Below are 21,004 nucleotides of genomic sequence, written 5' to 3'. Positions count from 1 at the left end.
ATGGAAGAGTACTTCCTTCCTTTTTATCACCAAGTAATATTCCACTGTGTAGATACAGAGCATTTTATTTCTCCATTCATTAGTTGATAGACATTTGGATCGTTTCCACTTTTTGGCTATTATGAATAATGCTGCTGTGAACATTTATGTATACATTTTTGTGTGGACATATGCTTTCAGTTCTCTTGGCTATATTCCTGGGAGTGGAATGGCGGGGCTATATGGTGACTCTGACATTTCAAGGAACCGTCAAAGACCTAATTTTAGCGATTTGGGAAAGAGGGAGGTGGGGCTAGGTCAAAAAGCAACCAAAGAGGCCTGCAGCAGCACAGGATAACTACCTCCCAGCTGATGACAGAGAGCCTTCTGTACGGAAAGCCTACCCTGTGGAGACCTACGAGAGGAATTCTCACTATGCCGAGCGGAGTAAGACCAGCTCAGAGAGGGCTCGGTCCAGTGAGGACTTCCTCCTCCCGGTGATGGAGACGGAGACAGACATCCCAACTCCCAGCGGTCACCCTTTCACGCGGAGAGGGCAGAAATCCAGGGGAACGCCCAGCGGTGGCTGTTTGGGGTGGTGAGGGTGTGGGGAGAGGGCGGCTTTACAGCTGAGCTAACATCTGCGTCCATCTCCAAGAGGCTTTGCAGCAGAGACGGGGAGCAGCGTGGGTTAAAGCCCAGCCATGTGAGCGCGCTTGATGCACTTGGCCATGATAAAAGGAGGACAGGAGTGGGGCAGACAGGCCCAGGAGGGCAAACTGAAGCCTGACTTCGATTTCACGCTAGGGAGTTTGGACTTGAACCTTTAGGCCCTGGGAGCCACCCAGGACTTGGGGCTGGGAAGGGTGGTCAGCCCATGACCTGGAGCCAAGCTTTTGGAGGAGGGGAGGGAAGGAGGCCTGAAGCTGGGGGTCTGGGTGGAGGCTGCCATAGGAGAGAGATCAGGAAAATGTCGGGGCCAGGACCGGACGTGAGGGTGGGGAAAGGGAGGAGGAGGTATATGGGAACCCTCACAGGACTGCGGGAAGGTGGGAGGTGGTCAGGGAGAGGGAGAGCCGCCGCAGTCATAAAGGTTTAGTCCTTTCTTCCAGGGAGAAAGAATGGCTACACCTGGACCGCGCCCAGGGCATATACAGTTGCTAAACGCTTTTCCTGTGTGTTTCTTCCCACTGAGCTCCAATAAGGAAACAGCTTCAGATGAAAACGCAGCTTCTTTGGGTTCGGGAGAAAGCCTTCACTATCCGTCCCCATGGAGTGGGGTGGAGCTGCCCATTACATGCCCCCTGCCCTGGCACACACAACGCACCAACCCCCCAGCCCAGCCCCGCTTCTGCAAACCCCTCCGGGCTCCTCCTAGATGGCTATTTAAGGGCCACCTTAGGGGCATCAGAAGTGTGAAAAGGAAATACTTGTCTCCAGAAGCCATTCTTTTTCTTCCTTCTTTCCTTGTTTCTCTGTTTCTGTGCCTCTTCTCTCTACTCCCCTGTTCTTCTGTAAGAACTCAGAACTCCAGCTGCCCAGTGTCTCTGCAGGGCCCGTTCCCAGGGGGGTGTGGCTTCTCCGCCAGCACTAAGGCTCAGGTACAGGCTGAGGGTTGCAGAAAGAGCCCCTGGCTCAAGGGATCAGAGGAAAAAAGCATTCCCTAAGGATGCATGCGGGCAGAAAATCTGGGCTGGGGGCAACAGAGGAGCAAGCCAAAGCACTTCCAGGGTGCTGAAGTTCCTGGTAAGATTCACAGCACGCTTCATTACTTACCCTTGGGGGTCAAGTCTGAGGTCAGGGAGGACTGCTAGTGCAAAGGCTTTGAAGTGGAAGAAAGCATGATGAACTTGGTGAGGGTGAATAACGGGGGCAGGTGTGGAAGCAGTTCCCAACTTTGATATTCTTGCATGCCACTTTCTTCCCAGGGAATTTTTGGAATCAGCCCAGATCGCAGAGGTGGTCAGATGTCGGTGTAGCCCTGGTCCTCATCCAACTGTTGCTCCTTATTGCCAGAGTGTGACAGGTTTGGCAGCCTGCAGTGACAAGAGGGCCAAGTCTGAGCTGCAGGCACAAGGGTTACCCTGGCCTTCTCTGTGCCTCCTGCTGCAGGGACCTACCAGCATTACAGCCCCGGTCACATGCATGTTCAGCTTTGCCCGCATCCTCTTGGCAATTGGATCTTTTCATAATTCTACAACATTGTGAAATGTTTAGACATCAGGAAACCTAAGGGACTTGACATACAATTAGATAATAATAGTACATTTAAAAATAGCTGATGGATTCGCATTACTTTTCTCTTAGTTGATGGTTAAAATCCCCATAAAAACTGCAGGGTCAGATTTCTCTGACTCATCTATAAGTGGTTTCTGATAGTTTTAAGTAAGGATTAACTGCATCAAAGCTGGAATGAATACAAGCTTCTGATCCAAAATAGACCTCTAGTCTAATTTCATCCAGGTTACAGTCTCAGAGCCAAGAGCTAATTTAATTAATGTTTATATGAGCTTTAAACGTTATTAACAATAGTGTGGTGCATTGTGACAGTCATGGCCCCCACAAATGGTGTCCTGTGTCCTCATTCCCTTGCAGTGTGACTTTGCTGCTCTTTCCTAAATCAAGAGGTGAGACCTGTCTCTCCACCCCTTGACTCTGGGCTGGCCTCCTGACTTGCTTTGGCCGATAGAATGCAGCAGAAGTGACACTGTGCAACCTCGGAGACTAGGTCTTCAGAGGTATTGAAGATTTCATTTTCAACGTCTTGGAGCAGCCAGAGACCATGTGGAGAGAGAAGCCCCACCAGCAGCCCAAACAAGGTCCCAGGATATGAATGAGGCTACCTTTGACTCCAGCCTCAGTATCTCCACCAGCGGTCTGACCTGGAGAGACCAGCAGAAACTTGAGAAACAATACCTTGTTGTTTTAAGCCACTAAAGTTTAGGGACATTTGTTACGCACAAGAGATAACAAATATAACTCGTATCCTAAATGGTGGCAGAATGGAGTCCTTTCCTATAAAAATAGACCTCATTCCTAAAAACAAATGAGACATTTCCTCACTTTCTGGAAGGGTACGGTAGAGTTTTCACCTTGAAAGAAAGAAAGAACGAAAGAAAGAAAGAAAGAAAAAAAGAAAGAAAGAAAGAAAGAAAAAGAAAGAAAGCAGGGTTGTTCAGGAAAGTCTGTGCGTTTAGGTTTGAAAGCCAAAATATAATAATGTTTATCCATTTTTTTAAAAATTAAGTTTTATTATTCAGACTAAGAGCTCGTTAGGGAGAAAGAAAAAGAAATTGATAAATGGGTTCCATGATTGCCTCTCATTTGTCCTGGTCAGTGCTTTGTTGGCTTCCAACTCGAAGGAGTTGGAACCTGCCCTCCTAGCACCTGACGCTGAATTAGCAAAATTGTGCTCTCCCTTTCTGCCCTTTTTCCTTGCTGATACCTCCTTCATAGCAACTCTCACCGCAATAGATACACTGTATCTCTCCCCCTGACATCATGACCTTTCTCACTTGCAGGCATTTGAATTAAAATGCATCTTCCAATACCAGGTTCATGTGCCAGATGCACAAATGCTGAGATGCAGAGGCTTGCAGCACAGAAAGTGTTTATTCACAAGACAGCCACGCGAGGAGATGGGAGAAAAAGTCTCAAATCTGCCTCCCCAGAGGCGAAGGGCTTGAGATTTTTATGGGATAAATGATCAGAGTGGCCTGAGGTGTGGGGAAAGAGGATCAAGGCCAAGAAAAAGGTGAAGTAATAGGTGTTCTATGAAGGTGTATCTGAGTTACATGCTTCTATGGGATGCATGTTCAGAAAATAGCAGTGTTATCCTGATCGAATTTGGAGAACTGTCCAATTTCTGAAAAACAACTTAAGCAACCATTACCGTAGCGACCCCATAGGTCAGAGGTGTCGTCAACTTGTGATATATTGTCTAAGCTACATGAAGCTTGGGGGGAATGTGGTTTGCAAGAACAATTAAAGTGATCTAAGTCGGTGAAGACAGGTTACAGAATATTACTCATTAAGCAAGTTACAGTATAAGGGATATAAGTGAAGACTCCTGCCCTCAGTTTCAGGATTTCAGGAAGGACCTCTTTGCTCTTTCACTGAAAAAGAAACACATGATGACAATACTCCTTTCATGGGGTTCTCTTGAAGTTAAGGAATTTTATAACAGGATTTATTCCCTTTTTCACCAGAATACTGGGCAACAAATACCTAGAGAAAAAGATCCAGGTACGGAATTACTGTTCATCCTTTTTTATATTTGTCTCTTTACATATTTTAAATTATTTTAAATGTACATGCTGTAAAATACACATTTGATTTTGGTACACATCTCTGTGCATTTTAACATACGTGTAGATATGCGTATCCACTACAATCAGGATAAAGAACAATTCCAACACCCCAGAAAATTCTTTTGCATGCTCTTTTGTTGTCAACCCCTCTCCCAATCCCCAGCCCCTGGCAACCACTGGCCTGTTCTCCCTTCCTACAGTTTTGCCTTTCCAGAATGTTGTAATAATGGAATCATGTACTATGTAACTTTTTGAAACTGGCTTCTTTCACTCACCCATTCATGTTTTTGAGTGTGCAATATTGTAATTTATATATATTTGGTCACCCAGATGACCAAATATAAATTTCTCATGTATATATTTGGGCTTCTTCCATAGTTCCTGGCTTACAGCTCCCAAAATCCTTAGAATTTCCTGAGTCGTAAGAGCAAGGGGGGAAAAAAAGAGCAAGGGAATAATAATTGGTTTCTTATCCTCAGTTCCTGAAATTCTTCAGAGAAGGTGACTTTTGAGTCCCACCCAAGATTGGGGCCTTGATACCAGGAGAATCAATTAAGGGATTAGAAGGTTGGAACTTTCATCACCACCACCCCCCAACCTCCAGGGAGGGGAGAAGGGGCTGGAGGGTCAACCATTAGCCAACAGCCAATGGTTTAATCAATCATGCCTATGAAATGAAGCCTCTATAAACACCCAAAAGGACAGGATTCAGAGAGCTTTTGGGTTGGTGAACACGTGGAGGTTGGGGAGAGGGCCTGGAGCATGGAAGCGCCATGCCTTTCCCCATGCCTTGCCCTATGTATCTCTCCATCTGACTGTTGATTCCTAACAAGCCAGTAATCTTGTGAGTAAATGGGTTTTCCTGAGTTTTGTGAGCTGCTCTAGCAAATTAATGGAACCCAAGGAGGGGGTCATGGGAACCCCTGATTTATAGCCAGTTGTTCAGAAGTACAGGATGCAACCTGGACTTGGGGTTGGCATCGTGAATTGGAGGGGGTCGTTGGAACATCCAATTTGTAGCCAGTTGGTCAGAAGCACAGGCTTCCACTGGTGTCTGAAGTGGAGAGTGGTCTTGTGAGATTGAGCCCTTTACCTGTGGAATCTGGTTCCATCTCCAGGTAGATTTAGTTGAATTCTTGGACACCCTACTGGCACCCAAGAATTGCTTGTTGATATGGGGAAGCATCCATACACAGACGCGCACCACACACGCATTGGAATTGGGTCCAGGAACCCTTTGCAAGGTGTATAAATAATTTGTTCCTTTTTCTATGTGAGTAGTATTCCATTGTATAAACGTACCATTGTTTGTTTATCTGTTCACTCATTGAAAGATATTTGGGGGACTTCCCTGGTGGTCCAGTGGTTAAGAATTCACCTTCCAATGCAGACGACGCGGGTTTGACCCCTGGTCAGGGAGCTAAGATCCCACGTGCCGTGGGGCAACTAAGCCCACGTGCCGCAACTACTGAGCCTGTGCGCCACAACTAGAGAGAAGCCCGCACACCGCAACGAAAGATCCCACGTGCTGCAACTAAGACCCAACACAGACAAAAAATAAAAATAAAAATAAAAATAGGGCTTCCCTGGTGGCGCAGTGGTTGAGAGTCTGCCTGCCGATGCAGGGGACACGGGTTCGAGCCCTGGCCTGGGAAGGTCCCACATGCCGCAGAGCAACTGGGCCCATGGGCCACAATTACTGAGCCTGTGCACCTGGAGCCTGTGCTTCGCAACAAGAGAGGCCACGATAATGAGGGGCCCGCACACCGCGATGAAGAGCGGTCCCTGCTTGCCACAACTAGAGAAAGCTCTCGCACAGAAACGAAGACCCAACACAGCCATAAATAAATAAATAAATAAATAAACCCAAAAGTTTAAAAAAATAATAAATAAAATAAAAATAAATAAAATAAAGTAAAAAGATATTTGGGTTGTTACCAGTTTTGGGCAATTATGAGTAGAGCTGCTATAAATGACTCTTTATTTCAATTCATTAACTGTAATGCTATTTATTTCAAAACTACTTTATCAGCAGAAATATTAAACTGTAGTTTATGACATTTTAATTTTATTTAAAGTGTTTATTCTAGTAATTTGGGGGGTAAATTAACATTTCTCTTGTATTCACTTTTATTACATAAATATAGATTATTAAATAACTACCATGACTTACTATGTCCCCACAAATCATGACCACTCAAGGCAAAGATCAAGTCCATATAATGGATACAAATAAAGTAAAATGGTGGTTTGGAGCAGGGCAGTTTTACACATGATCTGAAGATGGAGAGATAGAAGTTAAAATTTTTAAAAATTTAATGCACTTTGGTTGGACCTTAGAAAGTATTCAATATATTGGCAGCCAGAAATGGATTAAGGGAAGGCATGGATTTGTGGATAAGTTTTTGGCATCCTTGAGGGTAGTTTTGGGTACAGAAAGAACTGTGTGGATGTTTATTTTAGCTTTACATTTTTTTTTTAATAACTATTTATTTATTTATTTAGTTTTGGCTGTGTTGGGTCTTCGTTTCTGTGCAAGGGCTTTCTCTAGTTGCGGTGAGCGGGGGCCACTCTTCGTCGCGGTGCGCGGGCCTCTCGTTGCGGAGCACAGGCTCCAGACGCGCAGGCTCAGTAGTTGTGGCTCACGGGCCTAAGTTGCTCCGCGGCATGTGGGATCCTCCCAGACCAGGGCTCGAACCCGTGTGCCCTGCTTTGGCAGGCAGACTCTCAACCACTGCGCCACCAGGGAAGCCCCCAGCTTTACATTTTAATTTCCCATATATGAAAGTTACAAATCCTAAATCCTTATTCTCTTATTAGTTATTAAAGTTTAGGTTACAGATCTCATTTTTCTTATTATACATCTAGTAAACCTGAGGCATCAATTGAAAGAGGTTTTTGGATTTACTAAGTTAATGAACCATCTTCAACTCTTTTAAACTGCATTTATACATGTAATGTAACTGATTTCCCTTTAAAGTACTTTTGTTGCCCGAATTAACAACAAAAAAGATTCCTGAATACTAAATAATTATAGGAAATCTAATAAATTAATTTACAAAAGAAGCAAAGCTTAAGTTCTCTTAATCCCTTCAATATGGTGAATCAACCTAGTAAGACTCCATCCTTGAATCACAAATCTAAATTAACTATTTAGTTACACATTTTAAATTGGTGATAAATGGCTGACCTTCTAATTGGTCAAATTCTATTAAATATTCCAAGAACATAAAATACCAAATATGCACAAATCCTACCTAACAAATTTCATGTTAATACTATGGCTTTGACTTTCATAAAGTTTTGATATTTAATTCTAAATCTTCCCCTACTAAAATGTGTTTATCCGGAGGAAAGGATGGTTACCATTCCAGTTGACTGAGGCTACTCAGGCTGGGGACTTCAGACAAACGTGAGTCCTGATGCTGCAGACATTTAGAATGGAATAGAAATCTCTGCCTGACAGTCATGCACAGCCCTTTCTACAACTGTTTTGTGATAATTCAATACAATTGACCCTTGAACATCATGGGGGTTGGGGGTGCCAGCCCTACTCCCACCCCACCCTGCTGTCAAAAGTCTGCAAATTGATAAATGACTCAACCAAGGGCAGGAAGCTGAAACAGTTTGGGTAGGATCAGGACTCAAGCCCTAGTTCTTTTTTTTTTTTTTTTTTTTTAAAGATTTATTTATTTAATTGATTGATTGGTTGCTATGTTGGGTCTTCGTTTCTGTGCTAAGGCTTTCTCTAGTTGCGGCAAGCGGGGGCTACTCTTCATTGCGGTGCGCGGGCCTCTCAGTATCGCGGCCTCTCTTGTTGCGGAGCACAGGCTCCAGACGCGCAGGCTCAGTAGTTGTGGCTCACGGGCCCAGTTGCTCCGCGGCATGTGGGATCTCCCCAGACCAGGGCTCGAACCCATGTCCCCTGCATTCGCAGGCAGACTCTCAACCACTGCGCCACCAGGGAAGCCCCCCTAGTTCTTTTGATACATACTGTGATCTCTAATCAAACACAAACTTCCCCATACTTCATTGTACCACGTGGAACAAGATTTTTAGTAAAGGAGCCAAGTGATCAAACTTAACATGACTCACAGTGGGACACCTAATGTTATGTTCCTCCTGATGTCCTAGAACATGAAGTTCTTCAAACAACCTATGAAGACTCTTGCCAAAAATGTTTAACCTGAACCACATCAACCCTTTAAACTTACCTTCCAGTTCACAGGAAATACAGGGGAGGGTAGTTAAATGGACACTGTATTAGTTAGCTATTGCTGAGTAACTAATTACCCCAGACCTAAGCTACTTAAACAACAATGAACAGTATCTCACACAGTGGTCCAAGAGAAGGCAAGGAGAAAGCCCCAATGCCTCATATGAACTAGTCTCAGAAGGCACAAGCGGTCACTTCTGCCATATTCCATTTATTAAAAGTGAGTCAATAAGGACAGCCCACACTCAAGGGGAAGTTCCATCTTTTGAATCTGGAGAATCAAAGAATTTGTGAACATATTTTAAAATCACCACAGGGGTTATTTTAGTTTAAAAAAGATAAAGAAACCAGAAGAAATGTGTGAATCCTGATTGGATCCTGGATTTTTAAAAAAGTCATAAAAGTCATTTTGAGGACAATCATGCTTAGTGAAACAAGTCAGACAGAAAAATATAAATACTGCATACTCTCACTTATATGTGGAATCTAAAAAGATAAAACAAACTAGTGAATATAACAAAAAAGAAACAGACTCGCAGATATAGAGAACAAACTAGTGGTTACCAGTTGGGAGAGAGAAGGGGAAGGGGCAAGATTAGAGGAAGGGGATTAAGAGGTAACAACTACTATGTATAAAATAAATAAGCTACAAGGATACACTGTACAGCACAGGGAATATAACCAGTATTTTATAATAAGTATAAATGGAGTATAATCTTTAAAAATTGTCAGTCACTATGTTGTACACCTGAAACTTAAGTAATATTGTAAATCAACTTTACCTCAATTAAGAAAAAGTAAGACACAATGATATGTTGTCTACAAAAGACTCACTTTAGATATAAAAACACAAAGATGGTTGAAAGTAATGGGAAGGAATATATGCACCTTGCTCATGTAAGCTTAAAAAACTGGTGTTATTATATTAATATTACTCAAGTAGACTTCAAGACAAAGAGTTTTGTCTGAGATAAAGAGAACTATTTTATTATGATCAAAAGATTGTCAATAGAAAAACATAAAAATCCTAAGTGTGTGTGCGTCTAATAAAAAGAGCTTCAAATACACAAAGTAAACACTGACAGTATTGAAAGGAGAAATAAACAAATCCACAGTGAGATTGAGACAAACATCCCTCTCTCTGTATGTTTATCTGCTAAAAAAAGAAGTAAACAAAAATTGGTAAATGTATAGAAGATTTGAATAGCATTATTGACCAGTTTGATCTAACAAACATTTATAGATTGCAAAAAGAAAAGGAAAAAAGCCATAAAAGTCATTTTGAGAACAACTGGAAAACTTGAATATGAAACAAATATTAGATGAATTAAGGAATTATTAATAATTTTCATAGATATGACAGTGGCATTGTGGTGATGTGGAAGAAGATTTTTATTCTTAGAGAAGCACACAGAAGTATTTAGCAATGAAATGTCATGAAGTCTGCAACCTGTTTTTAAACAGATCAGAAAAAAAAAGAGAGATAAAGCAAATGAGACAAAGTATTAACACTTGAATCTCAGTAGAGAGTACAAATTATTCATTGTACTGATTTTTGACTTTTTCATACTTTCAAAATTTTTCAAAATAAAAATAGGTAAATATATTAGGATAGTTTGGTGTCAAATTAGGGGTGAGTTTCTCAAATTCAAGACTGAGGAATTAAGTTGTCATCCTTGGTTTGCCAGAAGGAAAAGGAGACCCTCTGCTTTTAGTAAATGCTCTTCTTTTGTCTAATATTCCTGGCAAGTAGGTACCACATTAGCTTCAAGGAACTCTTTTCCTGTAAGAGACACAGGAAGAAATCCCTGGTGTATATGTGGGGCTCCGTCTGCAAAACCAGGCAACAAAACCACTTTGAAGACATTATAGACACACAGGAGAAGCAGAGCCAAGCAGAAATTGATGTCAAGGAGAAAAGCCGGTGTACTTTACAAAAAGCAGAAGTTCCAGGGCCTTCTGTGAAAGTCTGAGAAGGAAGAGTGGAGGTGGGGAAGGAGAGCCACCTCAAACTTCCAGCCCAGGATTTCAAAGAAAACCACCAAGAAGCCTCTGTTAGACACTGAGAGACTCTGGAAGAAAAGGAGGGGAGAATAGTGTTTGAGGTCAACAAACGAAGGTCTCAGGTTTATGCCTCTGTAGGCAGATAGGATGGGCGTCCACGGAAGAAGAGAACGAGACATACTTTCTAACACAGCGGTCCCCAACCCCTGGGCTACGGACGGGTACCAGTCTGCACAGCAGGAGGTGAGCGACGGGCGAGTGAGCAAAGCTTCATCTGTGTTTACAGCCGCTCCCCATTGCTCGCATTACCGCCTGAGCTCCGCCTCCTGTCAGATCAGTGGTGGCATTAGATTCTCAAAGGAGCGTGAACGCTACTGTGAACTGTGCATGTGAGGGATCTAGGCTGTGCACTCCTTATGAGAATCTAATGCCTGATGATCTGAGGTGGAGCTGAGGCGGTGATGCTAGTGCGGGGGAGCGGCTGCAAATACAGATTATCATTAGCAGAGAGGTTTCACTGCACAGAGACCGTAATAAATCAGTTGCTTGCAGACTCATATCAAAACCCTATCAGTGAGTGGCAAGTGAAAACAACCTCAGGGCTCCCACTGATTCTGAATTATGGTGAGTTGTATAATTATTTCATTATATATTAAAATGTAGTAATAATAGAAATAAGGTGCACAATAAATGTAATGCGCTTGAATCATCCCGAAACCATCCCCCCCTCCCCAGTCCGTGGAAAAATTGTCTTCCACGAAATCAGTCCCTGGTGCCAAAAAGGTTGAGGAGGCCAGTTTAGGCCTAAGCCATTTTGTGATCTAAGCCTGTCTACAATGCCTGCCTTTGACCAGGCCAGGGAAATAACTTAATCATATCAGAGACAATAAATCAGTTATAAAGACTCCCAGTTCTGTTTGAAGGTAGGGATTAGCCTGAAGCTCACTCTTGAGCCATCTTGCGGGATCCAAACCCCCTTGAGCACTCAACCACCAGACTAACTGGAACCTAGGGAATGATGATGCTGACCTCTGCTGACCCTCGAGACTTCAATCAACTAGAACCTGGACTCTGTCAACCTTTTCCCCAATTCTAGGCTGAATTCTCCTCTGCCCAAGCTCCCTTGTGAATATGCATATAACCTTAGCTTAAAACTTCCCCAATTTTGCTCTTGGGGAGACACTGCATTGGGAAATATCCCCAGTGTTTTCCATACTTGATGCAAGTAATAAATCCTACGTTTCTCTGTTCTTTGGCTTGGTTGTGTTTTGTGACTTGGCATTCTCCAAGAGGCGAACCAAGTTTTCGGGTAACATCTTCAAAAGAAGCCTACATCCCCTACTTTAGAATACTCAAAGGGAATCCTACATATAGGATTTGAGGTTAATAGTAAAATAAGTTAATAAAACATTATTTCAACATCCCATAATGATTTAATAACTCTTATTGACACCAAAACATTTTATCCATTTAATAACATGTGGTATTATTTTTAGCAACTAGATACTGATCTAAAAATCACATTTTATTGAAGTACATTAGAAGCAAGTAGATAAAGTCAGAATGTGGGACCTTCTACAGCAGCGGTCCCCAACTTTTTTGGCACCAGGGACTGGTTTCGTGGAAGACAATTTTTCCATGGATGGGGGGGAGGGGAATTCAGGCAGTAATACAAGCGATGGGGGGATGGTTCAGGCTGTAATGTGAGCAATGGGGAGCGATGGGGAACGGCAGATGAAGCTTCGCTTGCTCACCCCGCCGCTCACCTCCTGCTGTGTGGCCTGGTTCCTAACAGGCCATGGACCAGTGCCAGTCTGCGGCCCAGGGGTTGGGGACCCCTGTTCTACAGGATAACAACCCAATGGGGAGACTATTCTAGATAAAAGAATGTTAAGAAAAAAGAAAATCTCAAAACTTGGAAATAAAAAAGTGATAGTTTAGTGTCCTGTTTTTTCAATGTCACGCTGGGGCATTGCCTAACATGCTAGGGGCGTGCACCTTCATTTCAGGCTATTTAAGATTAATGAAGGTATTTCACAGTTCTGTGAGTAAAGATGATAACATGTATAAAACAGAGAGAGTGATGCAGATGATTCTTATCTGATAGCAACTGGGATTAATTTTGTCTGGTAAAGATGCAAATGATTTCTACTTGGTAGCAAAGATCATCAAAAAGATTTTGAGTTTAATTTTTATTTTCTTGGAGGTTGTTAACCAGTTTTGCAAAGAAAATCTAAATTAGCAATCATTTTCTGATGCCTCAGTTTCTCAAAGTTTCTTTTAACCAACTTAATTATCTTGCTGCTTCCCTTATTACTGAGTTAATTAAATATTAATACCTAGTTCCTTTATGTTTATAGGTGACTTAGGTTTTGCCTTTTTAAAAATTCTACGTTGAAAAGAGACTTGAAAAACATAACACCAAATGCAATAGGGGGACCTTGTTTAGATCCTGTTCTCTAACAAACCAGTTTAAAGACATTTTTAGGGAGATGGAGGACATTTACAAGATGGTCTAAGTATTAGATGATATTAAGGAATACGTGATAATTTTGTTAGGTGTAAAGATGGCATTGTGGTACGAAGGAAAAGATTATATCTATCTATATATATATATTTAAGTGTATGAGTTATCTAGTGCTGTGTAACAAATTACCCCAAATTATGCTATTTTAAAATGTAGGTTTTATTATTATTTACGTATGGCAAGGCCAATAGATCAGAATATGAGTGCCACTGAAAATATAGTTTTCTATACTCCTACATCCCAAGAGAAGGGAGCACACCACACCACACCACAGGTGAGCTACATGGGGAAGCACCTGGGTCAGTCTGGAGGCAGAGGGACTGAGGGGAACATGTGGGCATGAGACTTTGTTGTGGTTTCTATGGGAAGGAACAGGCAAGGCAGGGAAAGCAGGCTTAGGATTGTCTAGTCTGAATAATTTCAGTGGGCTCTGGGGCACGGGGGCTATCTCTAGTTGTCTGGTCCCTGGCTATGCGGTCACTGGTGCAAGTAGATAGTGGCCCAGAGTGTGAGAGCCCGATGGAGGAGGTGGTTGGGGTGTGGGCTCTGGATTAGCTGGTTTGCTTATGAAAGGTATATTCTCTTTTTTAATTTTTAATGTTTTGTACAATTTTTAAAGGTTAATCTCCATTTACAGTTATTACAAAATACTGACTATATTCCCTATGTTGCACAATACATCCTTGTAGCCTGTTTTACACCCAATAGTTTGCATCTCCCACTCCTCCATTCCTATATTGCCCCTCCTCCCCTCCCTACTGGTAACCACTAGTTTGTTCTCTATATCTGTGAGTCTGCTTCCTTTTATTATATTCACTAGTTTGTTGTATTTTTTAGATCCTACGTATAAATAATATCATATAGTATTTGTCTTTCTCTGTCTGACTTATTTGATTTAGCACAATGCCCTCCAAATCCATCCATGTTGCTGCAAATGGCAAAATTTTATGGCTGAGTAGTATTCCATTGTATGTATACCACATCTTCTTTATCCATTTATCTGTTGATGGATACTTAGGTTGCTTCCATATCTTGGCAATTGTAAATAATGCTGCTATGAACACTGGAGTGCATGTATCTTTTTGAATTAGTGTTTTTGCTTTTTTTGGATGTATATCCAGGAGTGGAATTGCTGGGTCATATGGTAACTCTATTTTTAATTTTTTCAGAAACTCCATGCTGTTTTTCACAGTGTCTGCACCAATTTACATTCCCATCAACAGTGTACAAGTGTTCCCTTTTCTCCCCATCCTTGCTGATATTTGTTATTTGTGGTCTTTTTTTTTTTTTAATTTTTATTTATTTATTTATTTTTATATTTATGGCTGTGTTGGGTCTTCGTTTCTGTGCGAGGGCTTTCTCCAGTTGTGGCAAGTGGGGGCCACTCTTCATCGCGGTGCGCGGGCCTCTCACTATCACGGCCTCTCTTGTTGTGGAGCACAGGCTCCAGACGCGCAGGCTCAGTAATTGTGGCTCACGGGCCTAGTTGCTCTGCGGCATGTGGGATCTTCCCAGACCAGGGCTCGAACCCGTGTCCCCTGCATTGGCAGGCAGATTCTCAACCACTGAGCCACCAGGGAAGCCCCCTATTTGTGGTCTTTTTTTTTTTTTTTTTTTTTTTTTTTTTTAAAGATTTATTTATTTAATTGATTGATTGGTTGCTATGTTGGGTTTTCGTTTCTGTGCTAGGGCTTTCTCTAGTTGTGGCGAGCGGGGGGCCACTCTTCATCGCGGTGCGCGGGCCTCTCACTATCGCGGCCTCTCTTGCTGCGGGGCACAGGCTCCAGACGCGCAGGCTCAGCAATTGTGGCTCACGGGCCCAGTCGCTCCGCGGCATGTGGGATCCTCCCAGACCAGGGCTCGAACCCGTGTCCTCCGCATCCGCAGGCAGACTCTCAACCACTGCGCCACCAGGGAAGCCCTATTTGTGGTCTTTTTGATGATAGCTGTTCTGACAGGTGTCAGGTGATATCTCATTGTGGTTTTGATTTGCATTTCCCTGATGATTAGCAGTGTTGAGCATCTTTTCATGTGTGCCTGTGAAAGTCATGTTCTATCCCTGGGAATTGGCTAGCCCTGGGAGGGACAGTCTTTCCAGGCCCCATAGATCAAAACATCAGAAACGCATGGTTAATACACATAGCGAGTTTAAAAAATTTAGTATTTCATACAGTTTCCGAGAGTCAGGAATCTGGGAGTGGCTTTGCCAGGTGGCTCTGGCTCAGGGTCTCTCAGGAGGTTAACATCCAGTTGCTGGCCAGACCGCGGTCATCTGAAACTTGACTGGGGCCAGAGGTTCTGCGTCCAAGATGGCCCAGGCATCTTGTTTTCTCTCTGTTGGAAGAGACTTCCTTGCTGACTTTGGCCAGCAGCCTCAGCTCCTCACCAAGTGGGCCTCTTCAGAGGGCGGCTGGCTTCTCCCAGAGCAAGTGATCTGACAGTGAGTGAGAGAGTTAAGCCACACTTATAAAAATAAATAAGTATCAAAAGTGACATACCATCACTTCTGCCGTATGCTATTGGTCAGACAGACTAACGATGGTCCATTGTGGGGGAAAGGGCTGCACAGAGTATGAATACCAGGAGGCGGGGTTCACTGTGGGCCAATTTGCAGACCACCACGGTCCACCGAAAGTTCATATCCTTCCCAGATGCAGAATACAGTCAACGCCTTCCAGAGTCCCCAGAAGTCTCATCCTATTATAGCATCTGCTCAATGTCCAGAACCTCATAATGTAAATCAGGTCCGGGTGTTATTATAGTTCCTTAAATCCAGTTTCTCCAGTACAGTTCTTCTTGACAAGTTATCTGCTCCACCCCACCCCCTCTGTATTAGTCAGCTCAGGCTGCTATACCAAAATACCACAGACTTGGGGGCTTAAACAACAGACATTGATTTCTCCCATTTCTGGAGCCTGGAAGTCCAAGATCAGTGTACCCACATGGTTGAGTTCTGGTGAGGACTCTCTTCCTGGCTTGGATCTGGCTGACGTTTTTTTTTTTTTTTTTTTTTTGGCTGACTTCTTACTGTATCCTCACATGGAAGAGAGACAGACAGAACTAGCTCTCTGGTCTCTTTACAAGGGTACGAATCCCATCATGAGGACCCCACCCCCATGGCCTCATCTAAACCTAATTACCTCCAAAATCTCCACCTCCAAATACCATCACATTGGGGGTTAGGGCTTCAACATGAACTTTAAGGGGACATGAATATTCAGTTCGTAAACCCTCTCCTACTGAACATACAAGGGGCCAGACAGAATAACCACTCTAGACACTCTTGCTCAAAAAGGGATAAGATGAGAGCATGAAGAAGTTGCTGGTCCATATAGATTCCAAGCCAAGCAAACGTCCTAAGTTCCTTAATTATGTCTCAAGTCTTGGGAACCATACTCCAAGGCTTTGGACCGCCCTCTGGGCTCTTGGTTTTTCCCTGTGAGTCATCCTTCCTTTTTCATGAGAGGAAAGGTATCATGCTGTAACAGGAAAGGTATCATGTGTTAGCAGCTGAGTAATATTCTCAGCCTGCTTCCTGCCAGTAGAACTTAGAGGGTCCAAAGACCTCTTTTTATTTTGTACTGGCTCTGTCCCTTTCAGTCCAAGTTGGTAATGATTCTGTACATATAATTCTCATAAAAACTTTATGGATTTCCTGCGAATCTCCATGGGACCTACTCCATTAGGCAAAGGCAATACCCCCAAATCTCTTTGAGATGAGACCTTCTCCACATAGATGGGGCTTCTGCAGACAGCTGAGGGGCAATGATCCGAAGCTTCTAGGAGCACTATTATTTTTTTTGGCCGCGCTGCTGGCATGCAGGATCTTAGTCCCCTGACCAGGGATCGAACCCAGGCCCCCTGCAGTGGAAGGGTGGAGTCCTAACCACTAGACCGCCAGGGAAGTCCTAGGGGCACTATCCTTTGATTGAGAGGGTCTGTGAGTGTCTTAGTCCATTGGCGCTGCTGTGACAAAACACCACAGACTGGGCAATTTATAAACAACAGAAATCTATTTCTCACAGTTCTGGAGGCTGGAATTCTGAGACCAGGGTGCCAGCATGGTTGGGTTCTGGTGAGGGCCCTCCTCCAGGTTGCCGACTTCTTGTGACCTCACATGTGTGGTGCACCTTTAATCTCACAAGCATTCGGGCCACAGCAGTGAGGCACACCTTTAATCTCCTTAGACGGCCTTTTGTCTGACAAAAGTACTATGGGGTATGGCTTTATATCTTTCTGAAATCTTTTAAAAATGATTTACAGGCACAGCCTAGGGTCTATCTCTGGACCACAGGTTTTCTGGCAGGGCCCTGAATGTGGACTTTTGCTTGGAAGCCATTCCTTGATTCTAGCATAATTTGTCCTCTGGCCCGGCTGAAAACCTTCCAGTCCCAGCTCCTTTCTGCTTAACGACCCTTCCGTTCATTTCTCTCTCTCCTCTGGCATCTTACTATAAGCAACTAGCAGAAAGCAGGCAGCACTGGCCACGCTTTGGCTCCAGATCTCCTCGACTAGATCACGAGTTCACTGGGTGCATTTTCCTCGGTCCACGTGACTGCAGGCAACAGCATCGCCAGGACCCCTTCCTCCAGTTTCGGACAGCATTTCCCTCACTTTCCTGCAAGCCCTGACCTGAATCTTTAACGACCTTGACTCTTTTATTCACAGCTTCTTCAAGGTGCTCCAGGCATTCACCAATGCTCTCAACAAAGCCCACCTGCCTGGTGCCAAAGCCACTCCCACATTTTGGGTTTCTGTCACAGTACCCCGCCTGCAAATGTATCCAAATGTGTTCTATCTGTACTACCAATTTAGCCCCAAATTTAGCAGCTTAAAGCAACAGAAATTATTATCTTGCACCGTTTCTGAGGGTCAGGAATCTGGGACTGGCTTAGCCGGCGGTTCTGACGCAGGGTCTCTCAGGAGGCTCCCATCTAGACGTGGTGGGGTTTGCGGTCATCTGACACTTGACTGGGGCTTGAGGATCTGTGTCCACGAGGCTTTCTTTGCCACATGGGCCTCTCCGTGGGGCTACTAGCAACATGGCAGCTGACTTCCCCCAGAGCAAGTGATAAGAGGGAGAGGGAGAGAGAGAAAGCAAGATGGGAGCAGCCACGTGTCTTTTGTAACTTAATTCCAGACAAGAGAGGCCATCACTACTTCTGTATTCTACTGGACCAACCCTGTACAATGTGGAAAGAGACTGTAGGAGGGTGTGAAATCCCAGAGGCTGGGAGCATTTTGGGTCATCTTGGAGGCTGACAACCACACAGTTATTTAGGGGCGAAATGTCATGTTGTCTATAACCTATATACTTCAGCCAAAAAAAAAAAAAAAAAAAAAAGAAATGAAGTAAACTGCAAAAATAGTCACAATAATTATATCTAAATCAGGGGTATGTGGGACTTTACTGAGCTTTTCTTTCTACTTTTCTGCATATTTGTACAGTTTCATAGTAAAAAGTGGGAAAAAAAGCTAATTTAGGCTTTCTGTCTGGGGGTGACAAGATGGCTTAATGGCTCAAGAATCGTCTAGAAACCAGCTTTCTTTTCTACCCAGCCTTCCGACCTGCCTTCAGCAGCAATGCCTGCCTTGCACACAGGACTCAGTGCTTTCCCAGCTGGCTACCTGCAGCTGCATTCAAGGGGTGGGGCTGGGAACAGATGAACTACAATACACTCTCCCCCAGGTATTGCTGGGAGATGTTCTCAAACACACCAGCACTTCTTCTGATTTTGTTCCAAAATTTCTTTAGAGGAGCAGTTCCATGGAATACTTTTCCTGACCTTGCCTTCAAGGTCAGTGTTCATCACGGGCCTTTAGCAGAGTCTGCAGTCTTGTTTAACTTTGCCTGGTTTGTTAATTCAGCTTGGGTTCACTCAGTTCCTGGAATTTAGTTCCTTATTTCATAATAATAAATAAAATAACTTTGGAGGGATAACCAGCTGTGACTGCTGAGTCACAGCTCTTTATTAAGGAACTCTGTGAAATCCCAATGTTCACTTATGCTAAGAGTTTCTGTAAGAATAGAGCTTTAAAAAAATTTTTTTTAGAGTTAAATATTAACTTGTGATGAATTTTCCAGAGGAGTTTGGAACTAAAACTGGTGAAGGTGAAAAAAATGCCATTTGGGGTGTTGCAAGCAGTTTGTTCGTTTTAAGATAGAAGCAAGAATTTATGTTTAGGGCCCACCCTCAATTGGTTCTGGGTGATAACACTTTGGTGACTTCTTTGACTTATTCAGATATTTAAAAATTACCTACACATTATTTTGGAGAAATCCCAAGGCAGTGAAGCAATTCAGTTGCAGATGTTTCAAACTGGCACATGAAATGTTCTGTTTAATGGTAAACCAGTGTATCTCTAGCAGGATATCACCTTTGCCTTGCGGAGGACTGGAAGGGTGCCCAGCCATGGTGTGATGGTTTGTCGATGTGCCCACTGGGCTAAGCTGATCTGTGTTTCCCAGCATTCCCTTTTCTTGTATGTTTCTAGTTTGATGGAGCTATAAGATTTATTTTATCCTGAGAGTTGCACCTGCCTTCCTCCAGCCAGGCTTTCCTTGCTGAACCTATAACATAAAATCATGGAAGGTTGACAATGACATGGCCTATACAGATTATGTAGTTCAATTGGGTCCTAAAGTTGGTCCATTGTAAGAGTCATCTGGGGAGTTTTTTTGAAATATGCTTTCCCCAGTGCCACCCTGTAAGATTCTGGTTCAGTAGGTCTGAGCCCAGGACATCTGAATTTTACAAGTTCCCTAGATGGTTTTGATGGTCAGCCAAGTGGGTTTGCTAGTCACTGTGATTCTCAAAGTGTGGTCCTTGGACCAGGAGCGCCAGCATCATCACCCAGAATCTTGTTGGACCCACAGATTCCTGAGGTCCCACCTGGACCTCCTGAATCAGAGGCTCTGTTTGTGGCCCAGCACTCTGTGATTTAATAAACCCTCCAGGGGATTCTGATGCGTGCTAAAGTTTGAGAACCAAATCTAGTCTAATCTCTCATTTCATAGTTAAGGAAAACGAGTCTAAGGAGAAGGGACACATCTTTGGTTTAATGCAACGAGATGGACACAGGAGGCATTCTCTCCTTGCACTCAGGTGTTTTGAGCAGAGAACACTCACAGCCTGTCTTGAGAAACCTCAGGTTACTACACTTGTGAAAGCAAGGTTTTCATCAACTAGAAGATGTTACATGCTCCAGTGACCCAGTTTGTAGTACAAAATGCCAAAGGAATCTTTTTTTTTTTTTTTAGGAGTGTAGATTAGGGAAAATCAAGAGTTGTAGCACTTAAGCAAGCTTCATGAAGAAGAATTCTGAAAGCTGGAAAGGATTTGCATAAATGGAAAGCGAGAGGGCGGCCCTCTCCCCAAAGTGGGAAAACCACAGGGAGGAAGAGGAAGGACAACGAAGATTCCAGCCAGGTTCAGGGGGAAGGTGAAAGTTAAGACAAAGAGAAGACTGTGGGAGGGATCTGGGAGATAGTTTTAGGAAAATAGGTGGGAAAACAGTAGATAGAAATTGTTTTTGAATGTTGTAGCAGAGGTGTACTTTATAATATAGCGCTGTCTCGTAATATTGGAATCCACTGCACAACTTTGCCAATTGAGACTGATTTGGAGGCAACTTTTTAAAGAATTACTTTTAAGTACGTGCATAAGTTTAACACTGAGTTGGCAAATTTTGGCAAGGCATAGAGTTGCGAATATGAAATCCCTCATGTTAATAAGTGTTAATTAATGTCAGGAATGATGCTTGGAGAGCTAAATTTAGCAAACAGAGAAAAATGATGTGTAATCAGTCACATCTAGTCTTTCCATGTAACTGGTACTTCCAAGATGCTGGAAGATGCTTAGAAACAGTCTAATAGAAACAATTTTGTGTTTCGATGGAAACCTATGCTTGCCTAGAGGTCACCCTCCAGGCTATCTGATTCTTGTCTTCCAATGTCTGGTAGCTGCT

The 21,004-nt window shown here is 43.3% G+C and overlaps 1 pseudogene; it reads left to right on the top strand.

The window, feature by feature from the left end:
• LOC132362117 (large ribosomal subunit protein uL24-like) overlaps positions 1–21,004 on the top strand; it is a 44,940-nt pseudogene that overhangs the window by 18,853 nt on the left and 5,083 nt on the right.

This window comes from Balaenoptera ricei, chromosome 3, assembly GCF_028023285.1.
Source record: "Balaenoptera ricei isolate mBalRic1 chromosome 3, mBalRic1.hap2, whole genome shotgun sequence".
Taxonomy (NCBI): domain Eukaryota; kingdom Metazoa; phylum Chordata; class Mammalia; order Artiodactyla; family Balaenopteridae; genus Balaenoptera; species Balaenoptera ricei.
The sequence above is the reverse complement of the archived record's forward strand: the minus strand, read 5'-3'. Positions and strand labels throughout refer to the sequence as shown.